The 20057-nt window shown below is 34.4% G+C and overlaps 1 protein-coding gene across 4 annotated transcripts in view; it reads left to right on the top strand.

Annotated features, from left to right (window-relative positions):
* Positions 1–20057, top strand: part of LOC129751682 (rho GTPase-activating protein 190) — a 161871-nt gene that overhangs the window by 28438 nt on the left and 113376 nt on the right. The gene's annotated exons all lie outside the window — the stretch shown is intronic.

Below are 20057 nucleotides of genomic sequence, written 5' to 3'. Positions count from 1 at the left end.
CTACCAAGGTAAATAATATACAAAATATAGAGAAAAATAAAACATTCCCCATTTCATTATATAAAAGACAGAGGAATGAAAGGAACTAACGCCTCTATTGTTAAAAAGTGTCTCGGTACCCTTTGGATTTGTACCAGCATGGTTGGTCGGCTACTCCCAAACAAAAAAGAGCCGGGAGAAAACAGAACTGTTTTCAGTTCGGCTTCCGAGTGTAATCCTCTTTCGCTGATCGTGCTCCACTCGTTGTCCGAGTTAACACAAGCTGTAAGCAAGGTTGCCAATATGCCTCATTTTTCAGGATTTGCCTGATTTGGCTCAACTTGATAAGCCATTGGATTTCCCTGATTTTTTTTAAATAAGCCTGATTTTGCCTAATTTTTGCATATGTGACAGCAGTGGTTGTATTTGGTTGAGAATGAATTGATCAACCTTCTCTTGCTCAACGCTTTACTCGGAAGCAAAGGTTGCTTTGAGGCAGCGAAAACGACAAAACCGATGATGCATACGCTCTCAACATGACCCGCCTTTACGAAGCAATATACATTCGAGGCAGCGAATAAAAAAAAAACAAACGAATGGCTCTCACTCATCTCCTGTTACATTCTTGAGGGAACCGAATTCAAAAGGCACAGCAAACCCGAGTCTCCTCGTTTGTGCCTGGATCGAATACCCGAGGTTTTTCTGCTGTTGCTATTATTGCAGAGCAACCGCACGCAGGCAGCTAGTGTTTTCGTTTCTTTTTCCTCCCCCCTCCTTGCTCCATACGTTGCGGGCCCATGCAATGCAATAAGTTCGATTGTTGTCGTTGTTGCCTCAACTTTTGCGGCGAGGTTGAAGATGTTCTCCTCAACGACAGCTATCGGCTTGAGTCGATCAAATTCAATAACGTAAATGAGTATGTGTGCCTCGTCTTTTTCATGCATCATGTAGCAACCGAACGTTGAGAGAGTTCGTTCGGGGCAGCAAACGAATAGTGTCTCTCAGAGCAGATCCTCCTCATGGGGGGAGGTTTGAATGAATGTATATGTATCGTCTCCTGTATTACTATGCGAGGCCTCAAAGCGTGTATTTTGAGAGCCTCTGATGAGAAAATTGGTGAGGATTTCAATCACTGATATGTGATTAAAATTGGTTGTAAGCAACTGCATTAGATACGATTGCTGAAGTTAAATTCTGACGACCAAAAAAAAATTTAGTGAAATTTCCGTTACTTTGGCGTATCCTGATTTCATTTCACGAGTCCCTGATTTTTGAAAAAAAAAAGTTGGCAACCCTGGCTATCAACGACTCGAACGGCAAGTTTACACCCCAGTTCAGGCTTCCGAAAAGTACAGCTTTGCCATGACAGCTTTTTTCTTGCCAAACAAACTGTATCGGTTTTCCTTATCACTCGGTTCGCTGCTGTACCGTCGGTAACGAATCGTAATACTTCGGCTACATCGCACACGTGCGAGAACCCAGGCTGTATCTGAACAATCTGCTCAAAGCATGCGTTGCCGAAAGTGTTGTGCTTTAAGCTGTAGCGAACCCAACCGACAGTTCGGTTTTCATCGCTTCATGCCTCCTGTTTCGAAAATAATTTCATCCTAACTGTCGGCTGCAGGGCGTGACAGTTTGGGCAGGACTGTCACGGGTGACTGTCGTGCCCATACCGTACCCATGCCTGATCGTATGCGCTGCTGCTCGGTTTCGAACAGATCGAACGAGCCATCTATTCGCACCGAGCAGCAGCATACGATCGGCGCGTAACTCGATATGTGGTGCCGGTGCAGGTTAGGCAAAAAGGGGAGGGGAGGGGAGGGTGATTGGGGTGATCACCACTCGCAGTAGCTTCAAGCAAAAGGAAAATACGTTCGTTCGAAATCAACTCAGCCCGAGCGGATCTCGGCTACAGTCGGACGGAGTAAGTAGTACTGTCATGCGAAATTCAACGCATTGAAAACTGTCACGAAGATTTCCCCAAAACTGTCACGAAGCTTAAAAAATTTCATACCCACGAACAAACTCTCGCATGAGGTAAAACAAGCCATCGCTGTACATCGCACGACCGCTCCTTTTAAAACTGTCGGGGAAGAAATATTCGGGAAGCTTTCATCGAGGTGCATGTGCGACATTCGCAAGAATACTGTCGTTCTCCAGTACTTTTCGGAAGCCTGCCCCAGTTGACCTCAGTGTAAATGAAGAAAAAAAATTATGACTCCCTCCACACAACGTACAAAAAATAAAAACAATTTTCTGTCCCCGTTGTTGCCACATTCAAATCTTTACTGTTATTAAAAAAATTGTAGACCAACAAATAATCTGCACCGAAATGTGCACCAACAACAAAAAGATCATCTGTGGAAAATATTAGGAAAATCAGTACCTTTTTAAAAAAATTTGAATGTTGATAACATTTCTTTTATCTCTATTTTTCAATAATCAACATTAATTATTTACCTAAAAGGCTATTTCAAAATGCTTTTTATTGTTTATTATTTTAAAAGGAGAAATCTGCCCCAAAAAATAATAAACAGGGTTGCTAGCGAACCGGGAAAATCGGGAATACCGGGAAAAACTTTGGAATTTCATCTCATCATCGGGAAACCGGGAATTTCGGTACATCATCGGGAAAATAGTCATTTTAGGAAATTTTCCACAGAATTTCAAAATTATTTTAGGAGTAGTTTTCGGCAGTCTCGATATATGTACATAAACATGAGGTAACAATTATTTTCGTTCATTAGTAACGAACAAAGTTTTAATAGCTTTCCTAACTCATTGCGGACCAAATACAAGATAGGTATCTCGTTTTTCGCTCTCCGCCAGTGTGCTACACTAACAAGCATATTTTAAATATTCTAAATTTAATAATGAAACTATAATCGACAAAACTAAACACAAAACGTTTGGTAACTTAATAATATTCCTGAATATGTTCAGAAAAGGGGTAGGCTTTAAAGTGGCACGTTTTCCAAACAAACGGGAAAATTGTACCCTTAAATTATTTCATGCAGAAACCAAATATTTTGGTAGCGTTAGACTTTTTAAGCAGGGTTACATTTTTCTGACGAAAGAATTTCTTTTTCGCCAGAAACAGATATTTTTTTAATGTTGTTGTTTTGTTTGTTTATCTTGTTCTGTTTTTCGTTTAAATTGGCCTGAGGAGTGAAGCCTTACATCGCAAGTGTTTTGATTTTTATTCTTCCAACGTTGAACTTTTGCTTAGGGTTTCCTTAGCTGGAATATATGTTTTATTTTAAAATTCCTGTCGAAATCTAAGATCGCAAATTCAGCCCTGTCTTATTTAGAATTTTCAATATTTTAACGAATCTTAAGTTCAAATGACTAGGGCACTACTGAAATTATTTATCGTTTTGTACGAAGAAAGTTTTTTTTCTTTAACATGTCTTTGGATTTTTATAAAAAAAAAACACTGCACTAAGAAAATAACTTAATATCTCCCTGGAATCTGATGATTTTAAGTTTTGTAAGAAAATTCCCATTCAAGTTGACAAGATGATTTTATATTATATTTCGATATATTTTCTACATATTTCTATATAAACTGTACAATTTTTTTCACAACTCTGTAGGAATATCATAGTGGGTCAAAAGAACCTCAAAACAGTGGAAATTTGAAGATCGAGTCAGCTGAAATTTCGCTGGATTTGTTATAAAAATTTATAAAAACCTATCAATTTGATGCGAAAAGACTACGTATTGAAAGACATCGAAGTATTTGTCATGATTTCATACCGGTTAACAAGTTTTAAGGAAAAATTGTTAGACATTTTAGGGCTTGACATTGATTTTTTCAATTTACCTTGATTTTAAATTCAAAAACGAGTATAATAACCAGGGCTAGGAATTGGTCACTTTTTAGTAACTTTGTCACTTTTTTTAAGCTGGTTACTCACCAGTAACTTTTTTTAAATTTGGTCACTAAAGTCACTAGTTTTAATATTTCACTTATAAATTACTACATATTACCTCCAAAAACTTGCTTCTGCATTTTTGTTTTAATTTCATTTTACAGGTCGGCCTTTATTAATCGTATTTTCATGTTTTGAAAATTTATTTCGAACTTCTATATTTATGTTCTTCAAAATATGCCTGTCATGATGGACTGTCGATTTTGAGCCTTTTTGCTATTTGAATTATGAATCCAATGATATTTTTTTCTGTTTTATTTTTTCAATTGTTTGAATAGTAACAGTTATTTAAATTTTTTTAATTACAAATTTTATTTTTGATGCATTAAAATAGTTTGAATTTTTTTTAAGTAGGTACTGAATGAAGCTAAAAAATATTCCAATCCATATGTTGGCTCGTTAGAGGGTTGGGGCCTTAGTTCCAAAAATTTTTTTTAGCTCAAAATGCAATGTAATGTGTAACTAAATGATACGAAGTTAAGATCTTAGGTAAAGTTCTTTTTTATAGTTCGTGAATTGGCTCAAAAGAGATAAAATGTCTTTTAGAAGAGAAAGAAAAATCATGTTTGTTTTGTAGCGCTGATGTGGTCTAATGGATAGGCTGGCGCGAGTCTGGTAACCCAGGCGTACTGGGTTCGATTCTCGGTATCGGCAAGAAAAACTTTTGGGTTCGAATCCCATAAGTTGCCGACAGGTGAGGTGCTTGGGAGTAAGTAGAGGCCAGTCTCGAACCCACCCTTGTCCTTCCTCCAACTGGTATCAGGAGGGGTTGGTTTATTATCTTGAACTGCATTCTGTCCATATCCAGCCGGAATGGATATAATGAAGTGCATGATGGTCTAACCAACGTCTCATGATCGCTTACTATTCTACGCTGCCTACTCTAAACTTTAAAATTTTCTTCTCCAAAGCTATCTCTAATTTTCATTTCCAGCGTCAGCTCCCCGAGCTATTTAAACGCCACAAAAAAAAGAAAAATCATGTTTGTTTTGCAGAGCGAAATTTGTCCAAACAATCCTGAAAATCAAAATTTACTCATAAAAAATTGTCTTTAAAATTCGGCAAAATATTGAAAGAATTTTGAGCCAAAACGAAAATTTTAAGACCTCAGAGATATTTAAAAAATGGCCCAAAATTGACTCAGTCTGATGCCAGCCTTGAGCCATTTGATTTTTTTTTATTTGCCAGCAGCTCATAAATCCTTATAAATAATTGATTATTTAATTTATTGGTTGAAATTTTTGAAGCCCCTATTGATGAAATTTTTGGCTTGTGGTCACTTATTTTGCCCTAATTTAATTTGAAAGCTACTATTTTCCCCTACTTTTTTGCCTCATGTTCGCTTCTAGCCCTGAATAAATACCAAGAAAATCAACATTTTTAACCGGGGAAATCATTAAATCACAGGGAAACCATTAAAAAAAACCAGTAATTTCGGTACATCACCGAGAAAATTGTCTTGTTAGGACATTTTTCACAGAATTTCAAAAATACTTTTATATTAATTTCTAAATTTAAGTATAGTTTTCGGCAGTCTCGATATAGTAAACAAAGTTTTAATAGTGTTTCTAACTCATTGCCGACCAAATTTTTTTTCTGGTATTTCGTCCCAGTCGGATGATTCATCCCTAAAACTATTGCGGACCAGATACGAAAAATCTCGTTTTTTTCGCTATCCGCAAGAGTGCTACACTTACAAGCAAATATTATTAATTTAATAATAAAACTATAATCGACAAAACTGAACACAAAACGTTTGGTAACTCATATATAGAGTGACGACTTCCGGTGTTTCTCTGCGTAGATTTCTTCGGGGTCCTTATTGTTAATCTTGTTTCCGACTTTTCGGCGTTTTCTCAATGTTGTTTTTTTTTTCGTTTGAAGTGGCCTGAGGAACGAAGCCTTATGTCGCAAGTGTTTGTTATTCATTCTTCCTACGTTAAACTTTTGCTTTAAGTTTCTAGGCTGGAATACTTATATGTCTTATGTAATCTTGACTAAAACAAGCTCCGAAGGCATAGGTCTCTACTCTGATACAAAATAATATCTTACATTCAAACGATTTAAGTTCAGCCCTGTCTTATTCGTGACTTTCTAAATTTTAACCAATCTTTATTTCAAATGACTAGGGCTATTCATTGGTTTGTATTAAGAAAACATTTTTTTCTATAACATGTCTTTGGATTGGTACAAAAAAAAACTGCACTTATAAAATAACAAAATATTGCCCCGTAACCTGATTTTAAGTTTTGTAATACAAATCCCCATTCAAGTTGACAAGATGTTTTAATATTATATTTCGATGTATTATCTACATATTTCTATACAAACTGAATAATTTATTTTTGAGGAACTTTTTACAAATTTCAGAAAAACTGAAAGTTTCATAGGGGCAAAAGAGAACCACAAAACCAATTAAATTTGGAGATCAAATAGATTCCAATTTCATAGGATGCGTTCCAAAATTTTATTAAAACCTGCTAATTTGATGCTACGTAGGGGAACATGCTCTATTATGCCCCACCTAAGCGAATCGCTGATTTGCTATGTATTCCAAATACGTTTTGTGTAAATAACAAGTGTAGTCGTTGAAGAAAACTGTTTCCTACGAATGCATATGCTTTGTTATTCATCAAATTCATTCAGTTGCCTTAAAAACTTGATTTTTTAAAACCGTATTCAAAGCAACAGAACAAAACTGTGCTGCAAATACGCGCCGCTGTGTATTCAATAAACGCCTAGCAGCCGAACACACCCGAAAGCAGCCGAAGACCGAAAACACAATAAAACTTACAGACACTTTGACTGGAAAGAAAATCAAAATGGACCAATGGAAATTTCAAAAACATAAAAAGTAGATTTTTAGGGCCAAATTAACGCTCAAAAAATGGTTTTTAACTTTTAGTTCACTTTAAATGAAAATTTGCCGTTTTGAAAAATTAATACTCTTTTCAGCGTTCTACGAATGGCGCGGTATAACGAGCACACGGCCCGTAATAAAACAAATCCATAAAAAGAATATCTTTGCGAGTTCAGTATAATTTTTTAGCATAAAATCATAGCTTAGATTCCCCTCTATCGATGTGTCAGAAAATATTGTCTTATTTATTTTTCCCTTCTTGATGACACCTTATTGAAAGTGTTTCAAAATTTTGATCGAAATGGAGAAAAGCCTAAATTGTGAAATTTTCTCGAAACAGGGGTATTTTAAGGAAAAATTCACACTTGCCATGGCCAATCACGGCATTTAAAACAAGTTGGTAATATTTTGCAGGCTTAAAATGTTACAGATTCACACATGAACTTTCCCCCTATTAAAAAACTTCAAGGAATTTGTCATGATTTCATACCGTTTAAAAATTTAAAAAAGATATTTTAGGGTTTTACATTGAATTTTATTAATTCACCATTTTATATTCATATTAAACCAATATGATAAATACTGAGAGAATCATCAATTTTCACCGGAAAAAACACAAGGGAAAACCGGGAAAAACCTTGGAATTTCCAAACGAAAAATCGCTAGCAACCCTGATTATACAACCATTTTTACATCGAGAGATTCGTTATTTTCCGCCAATTTATTTTTGAATATTGTTTTTCTCGAATAAATGTTAGGTCAATTTTGAACTCTGGCCACTCTAATCGCCATCTTTAAATTGTTTTTCTAAGAGATTGGGTGTTTCATACGAGAAAAAGAGTACATATGGTATCCCTACTCTCCTACAAATTGGGTATTGGAACAAAATTTTTATGAGGCACCGAATCAATAAAATTATGTTTAAAGCTGTATCGGATGGTTCTATTCGCCAAACCACACGTGTCTTTGTAATAAAAAGGATATTCTTCATTCTAAATTCACTAAAATATTCTTGGATATTGAACGCAATTAACAATTCAATGAGTCGATCGGAAAATTTAGCCCAAAACTATACAACAGTTTTCGACGACGTTTGCACTAACTAGTCTTACAATTTGAGCATATTCCTCGACAAGTTCTTAAGAAGCATTACAGAGAAACACCTATTCTGATATGTATTTCGAAACACTTGTTGCCATCTGCGTAAGCTCCCGCAAATTTTGTGACACTTCATTACTCCCTGCTCTACCATTGTCGCTGTAAGTACATAGTAATCTGATTTGGTACCTTCCGTAAGGCAAATGTGGGGAAAAATATCAAACGTCACAAAACAGTGTTCCCTACCGCTAGCTGCAACCTAAGAGTGGCAAATGCCTAAATTGAAAAAGGGGGCCTGAAAATGGTGGCAAATATCTTCCACCCTCTCTCTACAATTTTCAGTTCTAAACCACCGGAAAATGATTTCACATTCCATATTTTGCCGCCCAGCTCACCCCAGCAACTGTTGTGAGCACCGGAGATGGTGATGGGGATATCTTCCACGTGACTTGGCCCCTTTTGTAAGGTTTCCAGATCGGGGTTGAAAATTGTTTCAAATTTCCAACCTGAGAAGATTATCACAAATAAGTACTACAATTACTTCTTATTTAAGTGTTTAAGCAACTTAACTTAGAAGTATATTATCGGAGATATTGTAACCATATGTTTTATTGTGTTCTCTATCGTTGATAACAAATATTTATTTATATGAAATTTGAGCCGATGTCACACCAGACCATCGGATTAAAAAAAAACGAAATATAACCATCCGACCACAACTCCAATAGCAAATAGCTACTATTTGCACCCCATCCTCCCGGTTCTAGATATTCAGATTATGGCGCTCCACAACAAACTTTTACAGTTCTCACCCGATGCATCCTTCATTGAAAGCATTTTTTGTTTCGTTTCGGTTGACGTTGGACCTACTCTCGCTCTTCCCCGCTCTCCCTCACTCACAGCCACAGAGAATACAACAAATACTGTAGCGTATTACTGTGGCAATGTGGCAAATATCCTTTTTTGTCCAACTCGTCATGGCGACCGTCCTGCCGCTCCTGTCTGATTCCGCCGAACTTGTCGCTCCCGGCCAACAACAAAATCCGGCAGACGACCGGCGGCAACGGCTGGGCTCTGGGGTTGTGTATTTCCAGATTTTAGGTTTTTCCATAGCTCAAACATTCCTCGGTCACCTGTGTGTGCGACCCGGGCCTTTCGGGGGGGAATCCTTCCTTTTTTTTCGCTCGCTTTTAGTACGTTACTTTTTATGTGCACACATTTTGCTCCTTCGGAGTATTTTGTTTAGCATTTCGTGGTGTTGTCAATAGCCGGGGATAAGGTGTAATATGACCGGTGGAGAGAGTTTTATTTTTCGTTTTAATTTTAATGGAGACACTATAAAAAGAGTCATTGCAGTCAATGCGTTAAAATGTTTTCCTTTTTTCATTTGATCTATGTGGCAATCACTTATTTAATGAAAATGGCGAGTTATCGGTGTTTTAAAATATTTTACGGTCATACATAGCAAAGTATATTTGTCTTATTCGGCATAACTTTTACGTGTAGGAATCTTATAATTTACTAGCTGGAAAGCACATTTCGTAATTAGGTAATCATACAACCCCTCAACATGAATAATAGTACCATAAGTCTAATGAATAATGCTGTTTTATGCTGCAATTAGAAAGTTCTATTTGTCTTTTCTGTTGTGTCATCCATGTGTCGTTAGACTGATATGATTTGAGGTCATTTTTGAACTTCTTAAACCTTGGGGTCTAAAAAGCTTCGTTTTTGTTCCAAACTCATCCATGATCTTTTGCAAAACTTTAAAGTTACGTTTGTATAAAAAAAAAGTTGTTCTGAAAATTCAACATCATTTTAGTTTCTTCTGTGAAACCGAGCCTGCTAATGGTTTGTATGCCAACTCATAAATTCTTTAAAGACCCAAGGCCGTATTAAGAATGGAGGGAGGAATTGACCCTGCCCCACCCCCCTTTAAAATTTTAAATAATCCATCGGGAGGTCTAGAATGAAGTTGCCAGATTGCGCGGTTCTATCCGAGTTTGCCCGTATATTTAATACAGAATAGAAGAACAGTCCAGCCCAGCCCGGTTGCCCGGATTTCATTGAAAAATGCCCGGATTTTTCCAGTATGTATTCATTCACTTCACACACACAAATCAAACAAAAAAAAACAAATGGTGTTTTGAGCAAATTTTTATGAAAATAATCATGAAAGGTTTTTCGGAAGCCTTCAATGCGATTTAAAATCTGTCGATAAGTTTTGATGAAAAAAATCAATTTTTCATTTGATTTTTGTTGAGTAACTTCTGGGTTTTGACAAAATTTTCCCTGTTATTGCCCGGATTTTCGGTCGTAATTTTTGAAATGAAATTCTCGGATTCGGACAGTTGTTCTTTAGCCAGTTTAAGTACCATCAAAATGTAAACCGATAATTTACCTTACAGCAAAGGCGATTGTTCTGATTTTGTTCTGATACTTATGACCTTTATTTTGTCTTTTTTGTCTTTTTATTCTTTTAGGGTCAATTTTTCTGGATATTAGTGGTTTTATGTTTTTTTATGATTGTTTTTGTTTTTCTTTCGGTTTTTCGTTGTTAAGTCGAATTTTGTCGATTTTTAAAGATTGTTTTTGTTTTTTTTTTCTTTTTTTTACGATTGGGCTAATTTTGTTTAGATTTCAGTCCATTTTCGTCCATTCGTCCATAAGCGCCGATGTGGTCTAGTGGATAGGCTGGCGCGAGTCTGGTATTGGTACGCCAGGCGTACTGGGTTCGATTCCCGGTATCGGCAAGAAAAACTTTTGGATTCGAATCCCATAAGCGGGCCGACAGGTAAGATGTGTTTCATTATAAAACTGACTATATAATTGGAATGTTCAATAAGTTGCCAGCTGGCCAGGTATATACACGGATGCCGGAATACCTGTAAGTAAACTAGCCCACCTGATTGATTCGTTCTTCCAAAAACATACCTACATCAACACACGCAATACATTCACCACATAACAGTTCATACGAAGCCATGGGCCCGGGTATGGTGGCGCGCTGCATTGGAGATTTGTCGAACCTAATAATCTAAGGAATGTATGTGAACCCTTACTTTGGCAGAAACTGCGGTGAATCCGTGCACCCATGGTGGATTACCAACATACATACATACATATATTTTCGTCCATTCGTCCATCGATTTTTTCCAATACTTTTAAGTTTTGTGGAATTTTGTTCAGTCAAAGTTTGTGGATTTTTTGACATTTTTTGAGAATTTTTGTCGATTTTTTAACGAAACTTATTGAAATTTCCCTTAATTTGATTGGATTTTTAAAACAATTTTTAAGGATTTTTTTTTTGTGAATTTTTGTCTTGTTTCTCGATTCTTGCCTTTTTTGTTAATGATTGACTTTATGTCAACTTTTGCTTTTTTTTGTCGATTTTGGACCTCTCTGCATTTTTGACCTGTGATTTAAATCGATTTTTATTAATGTAGTAACTAAGTTTTCAACTTTTTGTTGAATCGTCGTTGAATTTTGTCGATTTTTTAAACATTCTTATAGATTTTCGACGTTTTCAACGGTTGTGGTAGCGAAAAGAATTTCTGTCGATTTTCGTCCTTTTTCAAAATTTTCCGTAATTTTTTTTCAATATTTTTTAGTTTTGTGGAATTTTGTCGATTTTAGTCGACGTTTGTGGATTTTTGGCTATTTTTGCCAATTCTAGTCCGTTTTTGTCGATGCTTACAGTTTTTTTTTAGATTTTGGTTGAATGTTTGGTGAAAATTGTTGAAATTTTGTAGAAATTTCCTTGAATTTGGTTGGATTTCAAATAACAATTTTAAAGGATTTTTCTGTGAATTTTTATTGATTCGTGCTTTTTATGTCGATTTTTGACAATTTTTGCCAATATAGGTTGTTTTTTTTTCGTTTCTGAGTTTTTCACCTCTTTTAGTCGATTTGAAAGTTAGTAAATTGTCAAATTTTTGTAGAATTTTTGGTGAATTTTATACAGTTTTTAGGGATGCGTGAATTTTGTGTCGATTTTTCGTCGAATTTTGTTGATTTTTCAAGATTTTTAGGGTTTTTTGACATTTTAAACGCTTTTGTTAGATTTCGATCGATTTTCGTCCATTTTCATAGATTCTGCAGATTTTTTCCAATATTTTCAAGTTTTGTGGAATTTTGTAAGTTTTAGTCGATGTTCGTGAATTTTTTGCGATTTATGTGAATTTTTGTCAATCTTTGTGGATTTTTGTCGATGCTGTGTTGAATTTTTGCTTAAAGTTTGTTGAATTTTGGTCAAATGTTTGGCGAAACTTGTTGAAATTTTGTTGAATTTTCTTTTGTTCTTTTTTGTTTAAAACTGTCTGGATACGTTCTGAAAAAAATCTGGCAACATTAGTCTAGAACAATTTAATTTTTTGAAGATTTTGTAACCTTAGCGATGCTAATTTTCGATAAATAAAATGGTTCCATCAGAGACACCGTGCCGGCTCAGGGACCCCCCCCCCCCCAAGGATAAAAAAAATCCACATTATTTTAATCAAGTAATTAAAGTTCTAGAAATCAAGAACAGGAAATCGAAACTAGACAATCGCAATCAATGCGTTAAATACAACAGCTAAGGGTCCCGGTGTAAAAATGTATTGATGAGTTCCACTCTAAAATATTTTAAGGGCGCCCGCTAGAGAAAGCATTGCATAATTTTTACCACTTTTATGCGGGTGGAGCAAATAAGAGCGATTTTTTTTTCAAAACCTGACAAAATTTAAGCATTTGATCTTAAATTTATCGACACAAAATCCGGATAAATCGAAGCAGAATTTAGCAATAAAAAAACAAACAAGAAGAAAGTGAGGACAAATACCTACTTTTTTTATCGAAACACATCAGCAGCGTTTAATTTGTTTTAAAACTCCCAAATAAAAACAATAAAGATAAGACTTGCTTAGAAAAATTGAGCCAAATTTGCTTTTTATGTTTTTTTTAATAATGTGAATTAATCCTGCGGTATTTGAAAAAAAAATACAGATTTACGACGAAATACGATTTACCTTTGTTTTGTCGTAATTTGAATAAATTACAGTAGTTATCAGTTATTAAAAAACATCTCCTATTTTCACTAAGCAGAAACCTCTTGCAAAATTTCAAGGTAAGTTGATTTAACTTAAAACTTTTAAATTAAATGTGAGAAATATTTAAATATGCGATTTATGGATAGGCTAAAAATGAAAGTTGCCGAAAAAAATTATGTGTTCGCTGAAAAAAATTCAGAATTTCTGTGATTTCACCCAAAAATTTTGTGATGGTTTTCTGTGACGCTATTTCCTTAAGTTTCAATGAAAATTCATGAAAAATTGGGTTTTTTTTTTCTAGCTTTTCTAATCTAAACTTAAAAATCGAAATTTGTATAGACATAAAAATAAAAAAATTGGAAACACGAAAATTAAAATTTAAAAAAATCTGTGAAATCTGTTAATATTCCCAAAATTCTGTGTTCTGTGACACAAATTCTGTGATGAAAATTTGCCCAAAATTCTGTGAAACTACAGATTTTTCTGTGATTTCAGCAACCTTGCTCATGATTGGTTAAATTATCCAAAAAAAACTCAAAAATTTTATCCAAGCACTATACGGGTAAATACCGAGTATTATCTAAACCTAAACCATGGCTCAATCCTAGAGATTCCTGAACAGACAGATGCATGATGTAAAATTCTAAAAAATAAATTAAGTTTTTGTTGTCCGCTAGATTCAAAACAAGAGTGTTTTGGCGAAAATCTTGGCCACCCATGAAAAAAAAATTACGAAGATGGTGAAGAAAAACATGGAAAATCATTTGAAATTTTGAGTTTTCTCGAGCTTACATGAAAATCTGGAATGCTAATTTTATAAGCATAGGTATGAGCAGGAATAATGCCAAATTATTGTACACTCTTTTCCCGAATATCAATTTTAAAAAATCTAAAAACTTAAGTTTAAATTAGACCTATCGGTAAAAATTAGTTTCTCTATAGAATTTGTATTTCTATTCCAATTTTAGTCCTCAATTTGAAATTAATATTGAAACTTTTCCAACTGATTTAACGGAAGTTTTATACCTGTTTAATTTGAGGAACTTCAAAAATATCCTCTGTTAAAATCAATATTTCGTATTCAGCATATCATTTTCCTATTGATCATTCTCTAAATTGTTTTCAACATTAAAATATTCTCAGAGTTGAATTGCGAATTTTATGTGTGGTTCTATGTGTAATTATGTGAGAACTCTAAATCATCGATTAAGGTATTGAAATCCTTTGGATTTTAATCAGATGTTTTTTTATATGATAATTGCTCTGAATCTTCATTTTGAACATTTAATATCTATTCTGAATTTTTGTTCTGAAATGTTTGATTTTTTTAAGCTAAGAAGAAAATTGTAAATACAAAAAGAAACTTAAAACCAGCCACCAGCCAAAACTTAGCCACGTTTAGAAAAACTATCTCACAAACTCTTTTGAATATAATATTTTTTCTGATGAGAATATTATTTCAAGTTAAAAGTTATAATCTGCATTGATTGTTTTTTTTATATTTTTTAACACTAAAATTTGAAAATATTCTCTTATCAAGATACACATTTGAACCACCCAAATGACAAAAAAGGTCCCAAATAAACAAACAAACTTTCAACACATTACATGAAAACGATTTTTTGTGCTTTGAAGATATGAAATCGAAAGACACATTTACATTACGGATTGAAAATTTGCAATTCCTGCTGTTTCCTGATTGTAACTTTGATTCTTAATTTATTATATACGTTACTAGCTGACCCGGTAAACTTCGTTTTACCTTTAAATAAATAAACCGTTCAAAGGATTGACTTTTATTGAAACATCCTTATGAAAGTCGAAAAAGTGAGATTCTCGAAACTATTATACAAACCATCTCTGACCCAAAAAACCCTCGGATACCAAATTTCACTTCATTCCAACTGACCATTCATACGTGATGTTGTTACAAAGAAAACGCCTCCATTTGTATATATAAGATATACGTTATATACGCTCCTCCGATGCTTTTCCTATCTTTGACAATCTGTCAAGTGGGTAATATCGCTATTTCCTGCAGACTGACATTTGGAATTACCCAGTATTTTCCTTCTGAACGTAGTTTTGAAAGTTTGGACGATTTTACTCATTCGGCAAAAAAAATCACTTCTTTACTACTCTATCGCAGTATTCGCTTTATAGCATTTAGAGGCAACCAAACACATTAAGCCGCCGACCGTGGCTTAGAGGATAGCGCTTATGTCTTCTAAACCAGAGATTAAGAGATCGATTCTCGGGTTAGCATTTGTAAGATGCTAGTCATTATATCCTTGAACGATGTACGCTTTAGTGTTAAGTTGAATTTAAATCACTTCAAAGAAACATGAAGTTTCACTGAGATTCTATATGTGTGTACCTATTCGTTAAAAAATACAGTATCAATTTCGTGTGACCTATGCAAGGAGAACAGCCGCTTCTAGAGACATTCTTTCCATACATTTGACCAATATTTGTGGAATGCATAACGTATTTCTTATTGAAATTTCTGCACCAACAGCCATATTGAGTGATACGTAGCTAACTTTTCTTCTCGAATTAAGCAAGGATGTCACCATGGAGCCGAGCATCCTTGCATTTTCTCCAGTCCCAGTTTACAGGTCCTTTAAGTTTTCTTGAACGATTATACCTCATGGATCGGTCAAATAGTTGATTTTCAGCTGTTTCGAGATCAATCTGCTTGAGTTTAAGGGTTTGAGTCAGGGATCTTCCCTGATTTTTGGTTCATTTTTACAGCTTTAAACACGTATTTTTTCAGATTTTAATTACAAAAAAATCTAACCAAATCCAACTAGAAAAATGAGAATTTGAGATATCTGAAAAAAAAAAAATTTGTTTTTAAGTCGTAAAAATGAACCATACCGTAAATTTTGTGAGATATCTGAAGACACCTCGCGCGAATTGTCAGATAATAAAAAAATCTTCACAAGAAAATATAACATTACTACCTGTTTTCAGTAATTTTCATCCATGCAATCAAAACTTATACACATAAGACAGTGTGGCGTTTTTTTCGAATACAGTCCATATATGTAATATTTAGTAACGCATTTTAAGCTTCGTTAAATATATGTTAAATACTTCTTCAAGGTATGTCTGGAAAGCAGTTACAGTCTTTCCGTTCTTACTGTAGGTTCCATAATAACCTAAAGGTTAGTATTATGTCTGTTGTATTTAAATTTATCTTCAAAATTTATCCTTCCACCATCCCATTTGGTTTTAGAAGATACAGGGCGGTTTCTCGCCTCTGAATGAATGTTATAATATCTCATCTCAGCAGTTTTGCAAAGGTTAAGATCAGGCCCTCTTCCCTGCACCAGAATAAAGGATGGCACTACCAAAAAGTGCTAAAATATAAAAAAATATGAGAATTTTTAGATTTTCTTTTTATTTGAGCTCATACTTTACATTATTTAAAAAAATGATTAGTTCTTCTGCCGCCAAATTTTCCGTGCGTTCTTCGACTATTTATGTTTTAAAAAAGTCTCTGGAAATATGTCTGGGGCAAGGTCCATCCCGTCGCCGTGTAGAATTTTTATCCCGATTGCTAGTTGGTCGTTCCACCCTTAGTGCAGATTGCAATCTATATTTCAAGTGTGTTATCCAGAACACTAATTGGCTGAGGTACTCACTTTTCATTCAATGGATAAATTTATGATTTTGTTTAATTCTTACTTAACCTCCCCGTACCGTTTGGGTCAATATGACCCGAAGCATATTTTAAAAAAAAATGTTTGTTATACGTTTTCGCTCTTTTGAAGTGTGCGTAAAAACACGCTCTCATACCACCGGGCTCGCTATACATGGGAATTCTCTTTCTGAGTTTCTCATGTATAGTTAGCTGGTGCAGAGCAAAGGCGGGAGCAACTCATGGGAGCTTTTCATCAAAATGCCCTCTAGCCTAAAATTTCAACACCTATCAAGCTTTCTCGTATTGGCGCACTAATGCCTGTCTATCCACCTTTCTTTCAAATTTATATAAAATAAATTCTCTCTAGTTTTCATTCCGCCGCACATGCCATTAAAATTATATCATCAAAAAAATATTGTATTCCAATATTATAAAACTGAAACTTGTCATTCAAGAATCGGTTAGTTGAAAAATGAGAAAAAGCTAAGAAAAGCCTAACTTGGAAGTTCCTGAAAAGCGATCAAAACTTCCATGGAACCCCCTTAACATGTATATGCATTTGAGGATAGGTTTATTCCTGAGGATTTCGAAAATTACTAAATCATCTCAATACAACAAAGCTTTTAGTCGTGATTAGCATTTTAAAACGAAATCTTTTTTTAGAACTTTTTTATTTGTATCCGGTAATTAACTAAAACACATTGACCTAGTTTTAAAATGTTGGAAAAATGGAATACTTTAATACCTTCAAAACTAATCTAATATTACCTAAATCGGTCAACATTTATGGCCAGGGAAACGAAAACAAACCACGGATAAAAAATAACGACATAATTTGAACTGACATTTTTCGAACGGCACGGAAATGTAAAAATAACTTAGTTGCATTTTAGGCAAATATTTCATCCGCATAAAAAAATAAAATTTAATAAAACACATCAAATACCCGCCTTTTTAAAGTGCCCAGTTGCAATCCCAGAAGCATCAACAGAAAGTAAACAGCAACGCGGCGCGCTCCGAAAAGTGATACGTTTATTTGCGAGCTGTGTGAAATAATGAATTTAATTCGCAATTTCCACCCCTTCCTGATGGCGGAAGGTGGTACACACCATATTCACCTTTTAGGGGATAGAGACACAAACACACACACCTACAAAAACTCATCCATTCACACTGTTACAAAACCGTGTACACTGCTGGGAGGAAGCAGTGATATGTATGTATGTACGTTTGACTAGTAGCGAAAAAACGGCGGAAAAACCATGAGGGGGCACAAAAATCTGGTTGTTATGGTTTGAAACTGTGCTTCCGGAATGAATTTAAATTAGAATCGAAACTGGAAAATTGCTCCGTCACGAGACACGGCTATGCTTATGGTGCGACTTTAACAGAAAGTTGTATCTTGCTGTCTGAGGGTGAAAAAAATGTAACTAGTATAGATCACTGGAGGAGGTGTTACGGTAATTAAAAACGAATATTTTACGATTTTTTTTTACTTTCAGTCTTCTCCGAACTGAACTATTCGAATTTGAACTTCCAAACCTAGTAGTTGGTATTGATTTTCGATTGTTTTGTTCAACTTTATTCCTTATTTTTTTGTTGAAATTGAGGAATAACAAATTTTAAAATATGACTGAGTTTTGAATTGAAAAATATCGTTTCCATTCAAATCTATATCTCTAAATATGATTGGAAATTAAAAAAAAAGCTTTTGTTCACTACAAAATTTCTAGAATTCTAAATCAAGTAACTAAATGTAAATGATCTTAGTGATTCCTAAGTGATGTGTAAATGTAAGTCGAAAAATGATCAGAATCACAAACAGGCCATAAAAACTTTAAAATGTTGATCCCCAGTGAAAAAAGCGCCCATAATATACGGAATTCCGAAAACCACGTTGTTTCGATAGCGGACTAGGACCAGTTGGTTCCATTTTGGTTTACAATCATTCTCAAATTCTTAAGCATAGCATAGCATAGCATAGGGTGACTACACACATCTTGCATTGGCTGATACACGAGGTACAACTAATGATCAATCCCGACACGAGATGCCAAAACAAGTATCTGGATTCAATACTCGTTTCAAGTGCTGATATTGAGTATTAGTGTGGTACCACAATGCACACCGTGACAAGTCAATGTAATCATAGAAGGGATGGTCTGAAACAGCTAAATATACTTTTCAGGTACAATCATTCTCAAATTCTTAACTCACAAAAATATGTAGGGACTTGTGCAGCAATTTTTCCGGCAATATCTATCTACTATACCCAGTGTCCGTTTTACGCAACCATTTTTCTAAAGTGTGATTCGCAAGCATATTTACAAATACAAACAGTCTTGCTGAATGAAATTTACTCATGAAGATGCTTAGTACGATAGAAAACTGCTCATCTGCAGAGGAAAGCAATATTTGATTTTCTATTGCGATTCTACCTCAGGGTGTCCGTCTTATCCGACTTTCCCCTAAGTGATCTTAGTGAACTTTGACAAGTCACATTTGGGTTTTACACTTTTACCAGTTAAACTGTAATACATATCTCAGAAATAACGCATATTGACGTGAACCTAACAATGCGAGCTTGCAAGACAACCATATGAATTTCATAAGACTCTTATGAAAAATTAGTTTGGACGCAAAAAAGTGGTTCATAAGATGTATCTTATGAAATGTATAATAAGATTTCCTCTGAGTGTATATAAATCCTACTTATAGAAAAGATTGAAGATAATGAAGAGTAATTTTTCATTAAAAATTTGACACAGACGTTAATTGTAGTTCTTTGGTGGAAATACGAAATGGGAAAAGTTTATGCGTGTTTCCATTCTTCAATGTTCGCTTTTCCACCGAATGTTAGAAATAAAATCAAGAATTGTTCGAAATTCAAATTGTGGAATAGAAATTTGATTAAAAATTCAGGCTCAGTATGATATTTCAAATTTAGATTCTGAATATAGATTTCATTCAGAACTCGAAATTAAGAAGGTCGAATTAAGTTCTCTGTGATAAGAATTGGATCATGCATTCCTTCAGAAGTTGAACTGAAAATTCAGATGAATTTTTTAAAATATTCTGGTATAAATTTGAGATTTCAAGTTTTGAAATCGGCCTCTAAATGAAATTTCAAAATTTAAAAATATAACTAAGCTTAAGATTTCAAATTCAGACTCATTATCTGGATTTAACATACTCATTTTAGAACAGAAATAAAACCACAACTAAGAAATTAATCATCTAAATCCATAATTTATTAACCAGTACCTACACAGTACTATGATTTCAGAAATAATTGTTCCAATAACATTCGAAAATCATAGACCCATATTCAGAATCAAACAAAACAAAACAAAACATAACAATATTAATGGTTTTTATGCCATAGTAATCTAAATTTCTAAGTTTAAACCTTAGGATTGGATTTCAAAATTTAAACTCAAAGTTCGAATAGGCAATTAACTTTGATTTTAATATCGACTTTTAAGAAGCAAAATTTCAATACCAAGTTG

This window comes from Uranotaenia lowii, chromosome 1, assembly GCF_029784155.1.
Source record: "Uranotaenia lowii strain MFRU-FL chromosome 1, ASM2978415v1, whole genome shotgun sequence".
NCBI lineage: Eukaryota > Metazoa > Arthropoda > Insecta > Diptera > Culicidae > Uranotaenia > Uranotaenia lowii.
The sequence above is the reverse complement of the archived record's forward strand: the minus strand, read 5'-3'. Positions and strand labels throughout refer to the sequence as shown.